The 11,642-nt window shown below is 49.6% G+C and overlaps 1 protein-coding gene across 1 annotated transcript in view; it reads right to left on the reverse strand.

Annotated features, from left to right (window-relative positions):
* Positions 1–11,642, reverse strand: part of LOC137299703 (unconventional myosin-IXb-like) — an 84,098-nt gene extending 72,456 nt beyond the window's left edge. Inside the window, exon 1 of the mRNA XM_067968642.1 lies at positions 11,556–11,642. The gene's annotated coding sequence lies outside the window, so the exon portion shown is untranslated. The remainder of the gene's footprint in view (positions 1–11,555) is intronic.

Here is an 11,642-nt window from a genome sequence, read left to right on the forward strand (position 1 = left end):
GGAAACCTGCCGTCCTTACCCAGTCTGGCCTATGTGTGACTCCAGGCCCACAGCAATGTGGTTGATTCTTAATCACCCTCTGAAAGGGTCCAGCAAGACACTCAATCTCGCTACAGAAAGTCACAACAAGATTAAAACCAGACGGACCACCCGGCATCGGACACGACAAGCCCAGTCGACTTGTGCCAAAATTGGGAGAGCTGTCCCACAGACTAGTCAAGCAACAGCCTGACATAGCCATACTCACAGAATCACACCTTTCAGCCAACGTCCCAGACTCTTCCATCACCATCCCTGGGTATGTCCTGTCCCACCGGCAGGACAGACCGACCAGAGGTGGCGGTACAGTGATATACAGTCAGGAGGGAGTGGCCCTGGGAGTCCTCAACATTGACTCTGGACCCCATGAAATCTCATGGCATCAGGTCAAACATGGGCAAGGAATCCTCCTGATGATTACCACCTACCGCCCTCCCTCAGCTGATGAATCAGTCCTCCTCCATGTTGAACACCACTTGGAGGAAGCACTGAGGGAAACAAGGGCACAGAATGTACTCTGGGTGGGGGACTTCAATGTCCATCACCAAGACTGGCTCGGTAGCACCACTACTGATCGAGCTGGCCGAGTCCTGAAGGACATAGCTGCCAGACTGGGCCTGTGGCAGGTGATGAGCGAACCAACACGAGGGAAAAAACTACTTGACTTCGTCCTCACCAATCTACCTGTCGTAGATGCATCTGTCCATGACAGTATTGGTAGGAGTGACCACCGCACAGTCCTCGTGGAGACAAAGTCCCATCTTCACACTGAGGACACCATCCAACGTGTTGTGTGGCACTACCACCGTGCTAAATGGGATAGATTCAGAACAGATCGAGCAGCTCAAAACTGGGCATCCATGAGGCGCTGTGGGCCATCAGCAGCAGCAGAATTGTATTCCACCACAATCTGTAACCTCATGGCCCGGCATATTCCTCACTCTACCATTACCAACAAGCCAGTGGATCAACCCTGGTTCAATGAGGAGTGTAGAAGAGCATGCCAGGAGCAGCACCAGGCGTACCTAAAAATGAGATGCCAACCTGGTGATGCTACAACTCAGGACTACATGCATGCTAAACAGCGGAAGCAACATGCTATAGACAGAGCTAAGCGATTCCACAACCAACGAATCAGATCAAAGCTTTGCAGTCCTGCCACATCCAGTCGTGAATGGTGGTGGACAATTAAACAACTAACGGGAGGAGGAGGCTCTGCAAACATCCCCATCCTCAATGATGGCAGAGTCCAGCACGTGAGTGCAAAAGACAAGGCTGAAGTGTTTGCAACCATCTTCAGCCAGAAGTGCCGATGATCCATCTCGGCCTCCCCCCGATATCCCCACCATCACAGAAGCCAGACCTTCAGCCAATTCGATTCACTCCACGTGATATCAAGAAACGGCTGAGTGCACTGGATACAGCAAAGTCTATGGGTCCCGACAACATCCCGGCTGTAGTGCTGAAGACTTGTGCTCCAGAACTAGCCGCGCCTCTAGCCAAACTGTTCCAGTACAGCTACAACACTGGCATCTACCTGACAATGTGGAAAATTGCCCAGGTATGTCCTGTCCACAAAAAGCAGGACAAATCCAATCCGGCCAATTACCGCCCCATCAGTCTACTCTCAATCATCAGCAAAATGGTGGAAGGTGTCGTCGACAGTGCTATCAAGCGGCACTTACTCACCAACAACCTGCTCACCGATGCTCAGTTTGGGTTCCGCCAGGACCACTCGACTCCAGACCTCATTACAGCCTTGGTCCAAACATGGACAAAAGAGCTGAATTCCAGAGGTGAGAGTGACTGCCCTTGACATCAAGGCACCATTTGACAGTGTGGCACCAAGGAGCCCTAGTAAAATTGAAGTCAATGGGAATCAGGGGGAAAAGTCTCCAGTGGCTGGAGTCATACCTAGCACAAAGGAAGATGGTAGTGGTTGTTGGAGGCCAATCATCTCAGCCCCAGGGCATTGCTGCAGGAGTTCCTCAAGGCAGTGTCCTAGGCCCAACCATCTTCAGCTGCTTCATCAATGACCTTCCCTCCATCATAAGGTCAGAAATGGGGATGTTCGCTGATGATTGTACAGTGTTCAGTTCCATTCGCAACCCCTCAGATAATGAAGCAGTCCGTGCCCGCATGCAGCAAGATCTAGACAACATCCAGGCTTGGGCTGAAAAGTGGCAAGTAACATTCACACCAGACAAGTGCCAGGTGATGACCATCTCCAACAAGAGAGAGTCTAACCACCTCCTCTTGATATTCAATAGCATTACCATCGCCAAATCCCCCACCATCAACATCCTGGGGGTCACCATTGACCAGAAACTTAACTGGACCAGCCACATAAATACTGTGGCTACAAGAGCAGGTCAGAGGCTGGGTATTCTGCGGCGAGTGACTCACCTCCTGACTCCCCAAAGCCTTTCCACCATCCACAAGGCACAAGTCAGGAGTGTGATGGAATGCTCTCCACTTGCCTGGATGAATGCAGCTCCAACAACACTCAAGAAGCTCGATACCATCCAGGACAAAGGAGCCCGTTTGATTGGCACCCCATCCACCACCCTAAACATTCACTCCCTTCACCACCGGCGCACAGTGGCTGCAGTGTGTACCATCCACAGGATGCACTGTAGCAACTCGCCAAGGCTTCTTCGACAGCACCCCCCAAACCCGCGACCTCTACCACCTAGAAGGACAAGAGCAGCAGGCACATGGGAACAACACCACCTGCATGTTCCCCTCCAAGTCACACACCATCCCGACTTGGAAATATATCGCCGTTCCTTCATCGTCACTGGGTCAAAATCCTGGAACTCCCTTCCTAACAGCACTGTGGGAGAACCTTCACCACACGGACTGCAGCGGTTCAAGAAGGCTGCTCACCACCTTCTCAAGGGCAATTAGGGATGGGCAATAAATGCTGGTCTTGCCAGCGATGCCCACATCCCATGAATGAATTTTAAAAAGTACTGGCCCTCCGACACTGCCGCACTCCCTCAGCACTGCATCCGGTGTGTCAGCCTGGATTACGTATTCAAGTCTTTGGAGTGGGGCTGGAACTCACGACTTTCTGACTCAGAGGGGAAAGTGTTACCCATTGAGCCAAGCTGACACTGCCCATTGCCCTGGCAGAGAGGGTGATGCTGCCTTCATTTAACATCTGCATTGAACTCCATTTATAAATACAACGAAAGAAACCAGAAAAAATTCTTCACATAGCATTTGACGGCCAGGAATGTTTAGCTTTCTGTTTTGAATCTTGAAAGAGCTCCATTCCTGCCAATACAGCTTCTTCTCCCGCCTCTGCTAAATTCATAAACTCTGCAGGGTTACTCGACACCAACCAGCTCAAAATGAAAGTGTTTGATTGTTGGACACCCTGGACCTTAAACAGAGTCAAAGAGAATTGCAGGGAGCTGAAATAACCATGACACCAGATAGCTTCAGAACAAAGGCCCCGTCCCTTAGAGTCACCTGGCCCCCCTCACCTGTGCGAGTATCTTGTAATTCACTTCCAGGCCTTGTTCAGCCGAGGAACGCGAGAGGGGTCAGAGACGCTAAACCTGCCTCCGGCTGTGATTGATGCCGTGTTTCCATTGAGAAGGACACCTCGGGTCGCTGACCCTTCAGGATTGTCCTGCAGTCTCCAGGAATTCAAGGTTAATCTCCAGGACACCAAATCAGCCCCAGGTTCTCCCCACACAAGCCCAGTGACATTTCTCTGCCTCACCTGCATTTTCTGTTTTTATTCCAGCTCCTTATCCCGACAATATGACACACCCATGAAAATGTGCCTTCCAAACTTGGGTTGTTTCTGTGTAAACATTAGGAGTTGGATAACACTGGGGTACAGTACTGGTGGGTACAGGTCTGTCACTGTATAACACGGGTACAGTACTGGGGGGTACAGGTCTGTCACTGTATAACACTGGGGTACAGTACTGGGGGGTACAGGTCTGTCACTGTATAACACTGGGGTACAGTACTGGGGGGTACAGGTCTGTCACTGTATAACACTGGGGTACAGTACTGGTGGGTACAGGTCTGTCACTGTATAACACTGTGGTACAGTACTGGTGGGTACAGGTCTGTCACTGTATAACACTGGGGTACAGTACTGGTGGGTACAGGTCTGTCACTGTATAACACTGGGGTACAGTACTGGGGGGTACAGGTCTAGTCACTGTATAACAATGGGGTACAGTACTGGGGGGTACAGGTCTGTCACTGTATAACACTGGGGTACAGTACTGGGGGGTCCTCATTGTTGGCCGCTCGGTGGAGGCACTGGAGGGCGCTTGGTGCCCGTGGGACTGGACTCGGGTGAGAGCCGACATCCTGTGGGGAGGAGGGGAGAGGATGTTAAGAGGAAGTGTTGGCGAGGGCTGGGAGAGGGGAAGACCATAGAGCAGAAGGGTTAGGCCGTGAGGCCATTCATCCCCCTCTCGGCAGGGAAACCACGGGCTTTAGAAGCTCGTTCCGGGTCTGAGTCGAAACATTCCTTTGGCGAGCTCACTCATTGAATCCAGGAAACTCGCTGCTCCCAGTAAATGTTACTCAATCCTTTCCAAATCCATGAACACAACTCCAACCTACTTCAGGGGATGTTTCCAAACACATTCATGTCCCAGCAAGCAGACAGCCGTTTTGGAGCGAGGCCGAGGATTCATCGGAATGAGAGGGCGAGTCTCACAGTTCAGACCCACACTCGGACTTTTTAATCTGAAACTGCCACCTTCACCGACGAGCAGTTGGTTTTAGAAAGTCACTGGGTCGACAATTCAGCTCCCCTCCCCACCGCCAATTAAACCCAAAACCTGGGGGAAAAATGCATCAGGAGTAAACCAACCCTCTGATTTACCACAGACACAACCTGCAGGGTACAGAGGACGAAGCTGCTCGAAAACACAACTTCATTCCAACGTGTAGCAACGAGTTTATCAACACTGCTTCCCAGGTGTGTCAGCCTGAGTAACCCTGAACTCAAACCATAAACGATTCAGCCCTTCTCCCCCCTCCCCCTAATTTTCACCCCTCCTCTCCAGAAGGTGCGGGCTCTAACTGGGGTACAGAACCTCACCCCAAACGCCCATTCTGCAGAGGAGACTTCCCAGAATGATTCCAGGGATGAGGGACTTCAGTTACGTGGATAGACTGGAGAAGATGGGATTGTTCTCCTCAGAGCAGAGAAGGTTAAGGGGAGAATTGATAGAGGGGTCCAGACTCATTGGAGTTTCGAAGAACGAGAGGAGATCTTATTGAAACATACAAGATTGAGAGGACTCGATAGGGCAGATGCTGAGAGGATGTTATGGGGGAATCTAAAACTAGGGGGGGGCATAGTCTCAGAATAAGGGGTCGCCCGTTTAAGACGGAAATGAGAAGGAATTTCTTCTCCCAGAGGGTCGTGAATCTTTGGAATTCTTTACCCCAGAAAGCTGTGGAGGCTGAGTCATTGAATACATTCAAGGCTGAGTTAGACACATTTTTGATCAGCAAGGGAGTCAAAGGATATGGGGAAAGGGCGGGAAAGCGGAGTTGAGGTAAAAATCAGATCAGCCATGATCTCATTAAATGGCGGAGCAGGCTCGAGGGGCCGAATGGCCTACTCCTATCTCTTATGGTCTAATGGTCTAGGTGTTCAAAATCATGAACGGTTTTGATAGAGTAAATAAGGAGAAACTGGTTTCCACTGGCAGAAGGGTCAGCAACCAGAGGACACAGATTTAAGATAATTGGCAACGGAACCAGAGGGGAGACGAGGAGAAATGTTTTACTTAGCGAGTTGTTCTGATCTGGAATGCGCTGCCTGAAAGGACGGTGGAAGCAGATTCAATAATAACTTTCAAAAGGGAATTGGATAAATACTTGAAAAGGAAAAATTTGCAGGGCTCTGGGGAAAGAGCAGGGGAGTGGGACTAATTGGATAGATCTTTCAAAGAGTCGGCACAGGCTCTTTGCACTGTATGATTCTATGTTGGTGTGACGGTGATGGAGCCCCGACTGGGCTGAGAGTGGGTTTAAGCCTGGGGACCCTCAAACAAACAAAACTGTCATTCTTATCCAGGCTGTCACTGATGCTGATTGGGAGCCAGGTGCAATGGGAGTGGTCAGTGAGCACCTTGGGGACGGGGACGATTGGTCTAAATTCTCCCACCTTCTTCGGCAGCCTTGTGTCCCTCTCAAACATCTCACCTCCCCACTGAGCCCTGAAGAAAAAAGAAAAGAACTTGCATTTATATAGCGCCTTTCACGACCCCAGGCCGTCCCAAAGCGCTTTACAGACAATGAAGCACTTTTCAAGTGTAGTCACTGTTGTAATGCGGCAGCCAATTTGTGCACAGCAAGATCCCACAAACAGCAATGTTATAATGTCCAGATCATCTGTTTTAGTGATGTTGGTTGAGGAAATAAATATTGGCCTAGGACACCGGGGAGAACCCCCCTGCTCTTCTTCGAAAAGTGCTGTGGGATCTTGCTGTGCGCAAATTGACTGCTGTGTTTTGTACATTACAACACTGACTACACATCAATAGTTACTTTCTTGGCTGTAAAGCGCTTTGGGATGTCCTGAAAGTCGCTACAGAAATGCAAATTCTTTCTCTCTCTCTCTCTCTCTCTTTCTAGCTAAATGCCACCTCTGACTGGTGGGCTTTTAAAAAGATTCGCTCAGGATGTGAGGGTCACTGGCAAGGCTGGCATTAATTGTCCATCCCTAGTTGCCCTGAGAAGGTGGCGTTAGGCCTTCTTGAACCAATGGTAGCGGTTTGATACATCAATGTCTTGTTAGGTCACTTCAAAGGGCAGTTAAGAGTCAACCGCGTTGTGCGGGCCTGGAGTCACCTATAGGCCCAGACCGGGTAAGGACGGCGGGTTTCCTCCCCTAAAGGACATTGATGGACCCGCTGGGTTTTTACGACAGTTTCGGATCAAGTGTTGCATATTTGCCTCTTGAGCAAAATCTCACAGCCAATCACAGTCTGTGAACCAGTGCTGCTCAGGCACTCACACTCACACTCACACTCACACTCACACTCACACTCACACTCACACTCACACTCACACTCACACTCACACTCACACTCACACGTTGGCAGGGGGGTGGGTACTGGATAATGATCAGGAGCAGGGAGCCTGGCACAGGGTGCTGGGGCCAACTGCTGCACTGGCTGAAAGCAGCTCAATCATCATAGGGATGGAGCCCGAGCCCCGTGTGTCTCAGTTATTCTCCCTCATGGCATCGGGGAGACGAGGCCATCTCTTAGGCCAGGGGCGTCCAAGCATTTTTGGCTTTCATGAGTTAGGAGGATGCGCGTGACAGAGTCTCAGGTACACATAACAACAACAACTTGCATTTATAAAACGTCCCAAGGTGCTTCACAGGAGTGATTATCAAACAAAATTTGACACCGAGCCACATAAGGAGATATTAGGACAGGTGACCAAAAGCTCAGTCAAAGAGGGAGGTTTTAAGGAGCGTCTTAAAGGAGGAGAGAGAGGCGGAGAGGTTTAGGGAGGGAATTCCAGAGCTCAGGGCCCAGGCAGCTGAAGGCACGGCCGTCAATGGTGGAGCGATTAAAATCGGGGATGAGCCAGAGGCCAGAATTGGAGGAGCGCAGAGATCTCGGAGGGTTGTAGGGCTGGAGGAGGTTACAGAGATAGGGAGGATACGGTTTAAATCCCTGTTCACACTAATTTCCAGATATCTCGAGTTGCTGATACTAACAGATCTTACAGCCAGTCCCAAACCTCCATTCCCCTGACCCGTGTATCTGAGCGAGAGCAGTGAGGGAGGTTATTCTAACGGCAGAAGTGAGGTCTGAAACATTTTCTATCAGATATGGACAATATCCGGTTTCAATCCTGTCTTTCATTCTGTGGTCACCTGTTTAAGTATCTGCTGATTGCACCAAGATCTGTCAGTCTGAAGAACCTCGAGTCACCTCTATCTCTGCAAGAGCCGCAAAATGCAACATCTCTCCTTTCTCCCCCCACCCCTGCACCCCGCCACTGGCCCCCCCCACCCTCCCCCACTCCTTTCCCCAAAGCTTTTCTTTCATCAATTCTCCTGATTCTTCCTCTCCTGCTCCATCTACTCTCTCCCACATGAAGCACTGTGGGACTTTTTATTATGGTATGAACACTATACAATTGCAAGTTTTTAAACAGATAATAGCTCTGTGACAAATAGGGTCGTCTCCACGGTTTACATCACACAGGTCTGAAATAATTAGTGTTAAAATGAAAACTGTCTTTCTTTGCCCAGTTTCAAAATGGAGGCCTGGAGATAAAATGGATTCAGGCCAAGGCCAGATTGTCGGATCTGTAAATGACTCAGGATTCTGTGAAAATCCACGGACGACTATATCATCCAAGAACCCTTATCAAACTGTGTAAGAAATACATTCTAAAAACACTACTGATCCGTCATTTGGATGAGATGTTAAACCGAGGTCCCATCTGCCCTCTCAGGTGGACCTAAAAGATCCCATGGCCACTATTTCGAAGAGCAGGGGAGTTCTCCCCGGTGTCCTGGCCAATATTCCTCCCGCAACAAGCATCATTAAAGCACAATTTATGCTCATTATCTCATTGCTGTTTGTGGGATCTTGCTGTGCACAAATTGGCTGCTGCGTTTCCTACATTACATTTCAAAAAGTACTTCATTGGCTGTTTGGCGTTTTGGGAAGTCCTGAGGTGGTGAAAGGTGGGATAGAAATGTTAAGTTCGTTCTTTCTGGACCGATTCTATCCGTATTGGTTAAAAACACGAGACTTGAATTTCTATCCCACCTTTCACCACCTCAGAACTTCCCAAAGCGCCAAACAGCCAATGAAGTACTTTTTGAAATGCAGCAGCCAATTTGTACACAGCAAGATCCCACAAACAGCAATGTGATAATGACCAGGTCCAGGACCCCGGGGAGAACTCCCCCGCTCTGCTTTGATCTTTTGCATCCACCCGAGGGGGCAGACGGGGCCTCGTTTTAAGGTCTCATCTGAAAGATGGCTCCTCTGACAGTGCAGCACTCCCTCAGAACTGATCGGGGGGGGGGGGGGTGGGGGGCGGTCAGCAAGACTTCTTGCTCCTGATTACTACCCATTGACTCCAGCTGGAGAGTGAATGCCAGGTGAGGACAGAGTCAAGGTCAGCCGTGAATGGGAGGAATGCTCCTCCAATACAAAGACCACCTACTTCCACCTCTGTAACATCGCCCGTCTCCACCCCCGCCTCAGCTCATCTGCTGCTGAAACCCTCACCCGTGCTTTAGTCACCTCCTGACTCCACTATTCCAATGCTCTCCTGGCTGGTCTCCCATCTTCCACTCTCTGTAAACTTCAGCTCATCCAAAACTCTGCTGCCCCGTATCCTAACTCACACCAAGTCCCGTTCACCCATCACCCCTGCCTTCGCTGACCTACATTGGCTCCTGGTCCCCCAATGCCTCAAACTGTTGTATCTTGGCAACCGCCTCCAGCCCTACAACCCTCTGCACAGAGCTCTGCTCCTCTCACCTAGGCCTCTTGTACGTTCCACCCCATCCCATCCCATCCCATTCCCCCCCCCCTCTATTGACGATCATGTCTTCAGCTGCCTCGGCCCCACACTGGGATTCCTTCCTTAAACCCCTCCCTCGTCTCCTTCAAGACCCTCCTTAAAAGCTATCTCTTTGGTCATCCCTCCTAATACCTCCTTCTTTGGCTTGAAATCTGCTTTTCCCTTACGTCTCTGTGACGTTCCTTGGGACATTTGTCTTTCATTAAAGGCGCTGTCTGAATGGAACTCGTGAAGGAACAGTTTTTAAAAAGAAATGTTGTCTCCAAACACAACCCGAATTTGGGGGGGGGATAAATCAATCAATCGATCGATCGATACCCTGCTGGGTCTCTTCCACACTGAATGTATTCGGAGTGTTGGGTTGTCCTGGAATCTCCAGGAATGAAAGATTAATCTCCAGGGCACTGCTGGGAGCAACACCCGGGGAGAAACACCACAGGGGCTTTAAAAAGGTATTTTTTCTTCATTTTACTTGCACACTTTTGTTTACTAGTTACAAAAATATCAGTGATGGGAAAAAAGGCTGTTTGACCAAGTGGGGTGGTTGGAGGTCATGTGATGAAACCTCCAGGAATGCATCCAACCAGAGTTGGCAACCCGATCGTAGCATCAAAATTTCACACACAGTTCACTCGACTGAAAACCTAGTTACAACACTGGTGATAACTGGGGGTCGGAGGAGGAAAAATGGAAATTCCCCCCACCCCGCTTATCAGCCCACCTCACCATTAGCTCATTGACAAATACTCAGGCCGGAAGCACCAAAAGACATTGTTCAGTTGGTCACAGTACTCAAGGAGCAAGAATCTCCAAAGGCTTGAGGTCCAACACATCACCTGACACAGGACCGGACCACAAGCTCCCAGATTTCAGCCCTGCTCCGACACATTTCATGATTCATTCGGTCATTTTTTCCTCAGGAAGAATTTGGAAAAAAGAGTTCCAAAAAAAGAGTTTTTAGAGCAAAGTGTATTCACACAAGTTTTTTTTTAAAAAGGCACTGAGGCAGTTGGTGGTTAAAATGGTAATAAGTTAAACTTTGATGTTGTTTCCCTGTAGACTGTAAATAATAAGCAATTTGTTAGCCAGTCTTGATAATTGCCAAGCTTTGGTCAGGATCAGAAGGAGAATGCAGCAGGGTAGTTAGGAGTTATTTTAAGTCAAGCCAGATGATCCACTGATGTGGGGAATTGTAGCATGTTCATTATTTTTGTATTATTACACAAAGACACGATGCACTGAATGAAATAAGTAAAGCCACAGAGATTTGAGCAAATAATCCAGGTAGACAGTTTAGGGCAGTACTGAGGGAGTGCTGTATTGTTGGAGATGCCGGTGGGGTGGAGGGGGAAGTGGGAACGGGGGAAGGGGAGGGGCAAAACGAGGCATGAGGGAGGGGGGAGGAAGTGAAAATAGGAATGAGGGGGGAGGGAGTAGCAATTGGCGATCACAGATGCAGGAAACCCCGGGGAACAGTTCAAATTCCGTTTTAATTCCATGGCATTTCTGGACTTTTGGGAATCACATTCTTCAAATGTAACCCAGAGTCCCTGATTATTGTGGGTGAGAAATGATACGGAACAGCTCCGTGGGACACCATTAAACATCCCCTTAAAGTATAGATATTACTATTGAAATGATTCTTACATTTACAACGAACTAAGCGGTTGGAAACGGTCCGATTTCTAGGAGGAGACTCTGGGTGAATGCAGTGACCTATTTAATGGTTCCTTGCAGTTGGAGACGGTGAATCTTTGGTTGGGGGACAGACTGACTCGCTCTAAGACCTCGCGGAGCTCGGCTCCAGCCTGCGGGCTCGTTCACAAAGTAACTTCCAGCCCCCGAGTGCTGGAATTTTAGATACAATGTAACACTTTCCGGAAACCGGCCGCTCCAACTCGCAACTAAACTGCAACATTGGAGCGAATTGTAGCGAAAGGGGAATTTCTCACCGGCCCGAGTGATGGATCCTCCGTCTCCCGGCCCCCGAGCTCCGTGCCCCGGCCCCCGAGCTCCGTCTCCCGGGCTCCGTGCCCCGT

The sequence above is a fragment of the Heptranchias perlo genome, chromosome 29 (assembly GCF_035084215.1).
Source record: "Heptranchias perlo isolate sHepPer1 chromosome 29, sHepPer1.hap1, whole genome shotgun sequence".
NCBI lineage: Eukaryota > Metazoa > Chordata > Chondrichthyes > Hexanchiformes > Hexanchidae > Heptranchias > Heptranchias perlo.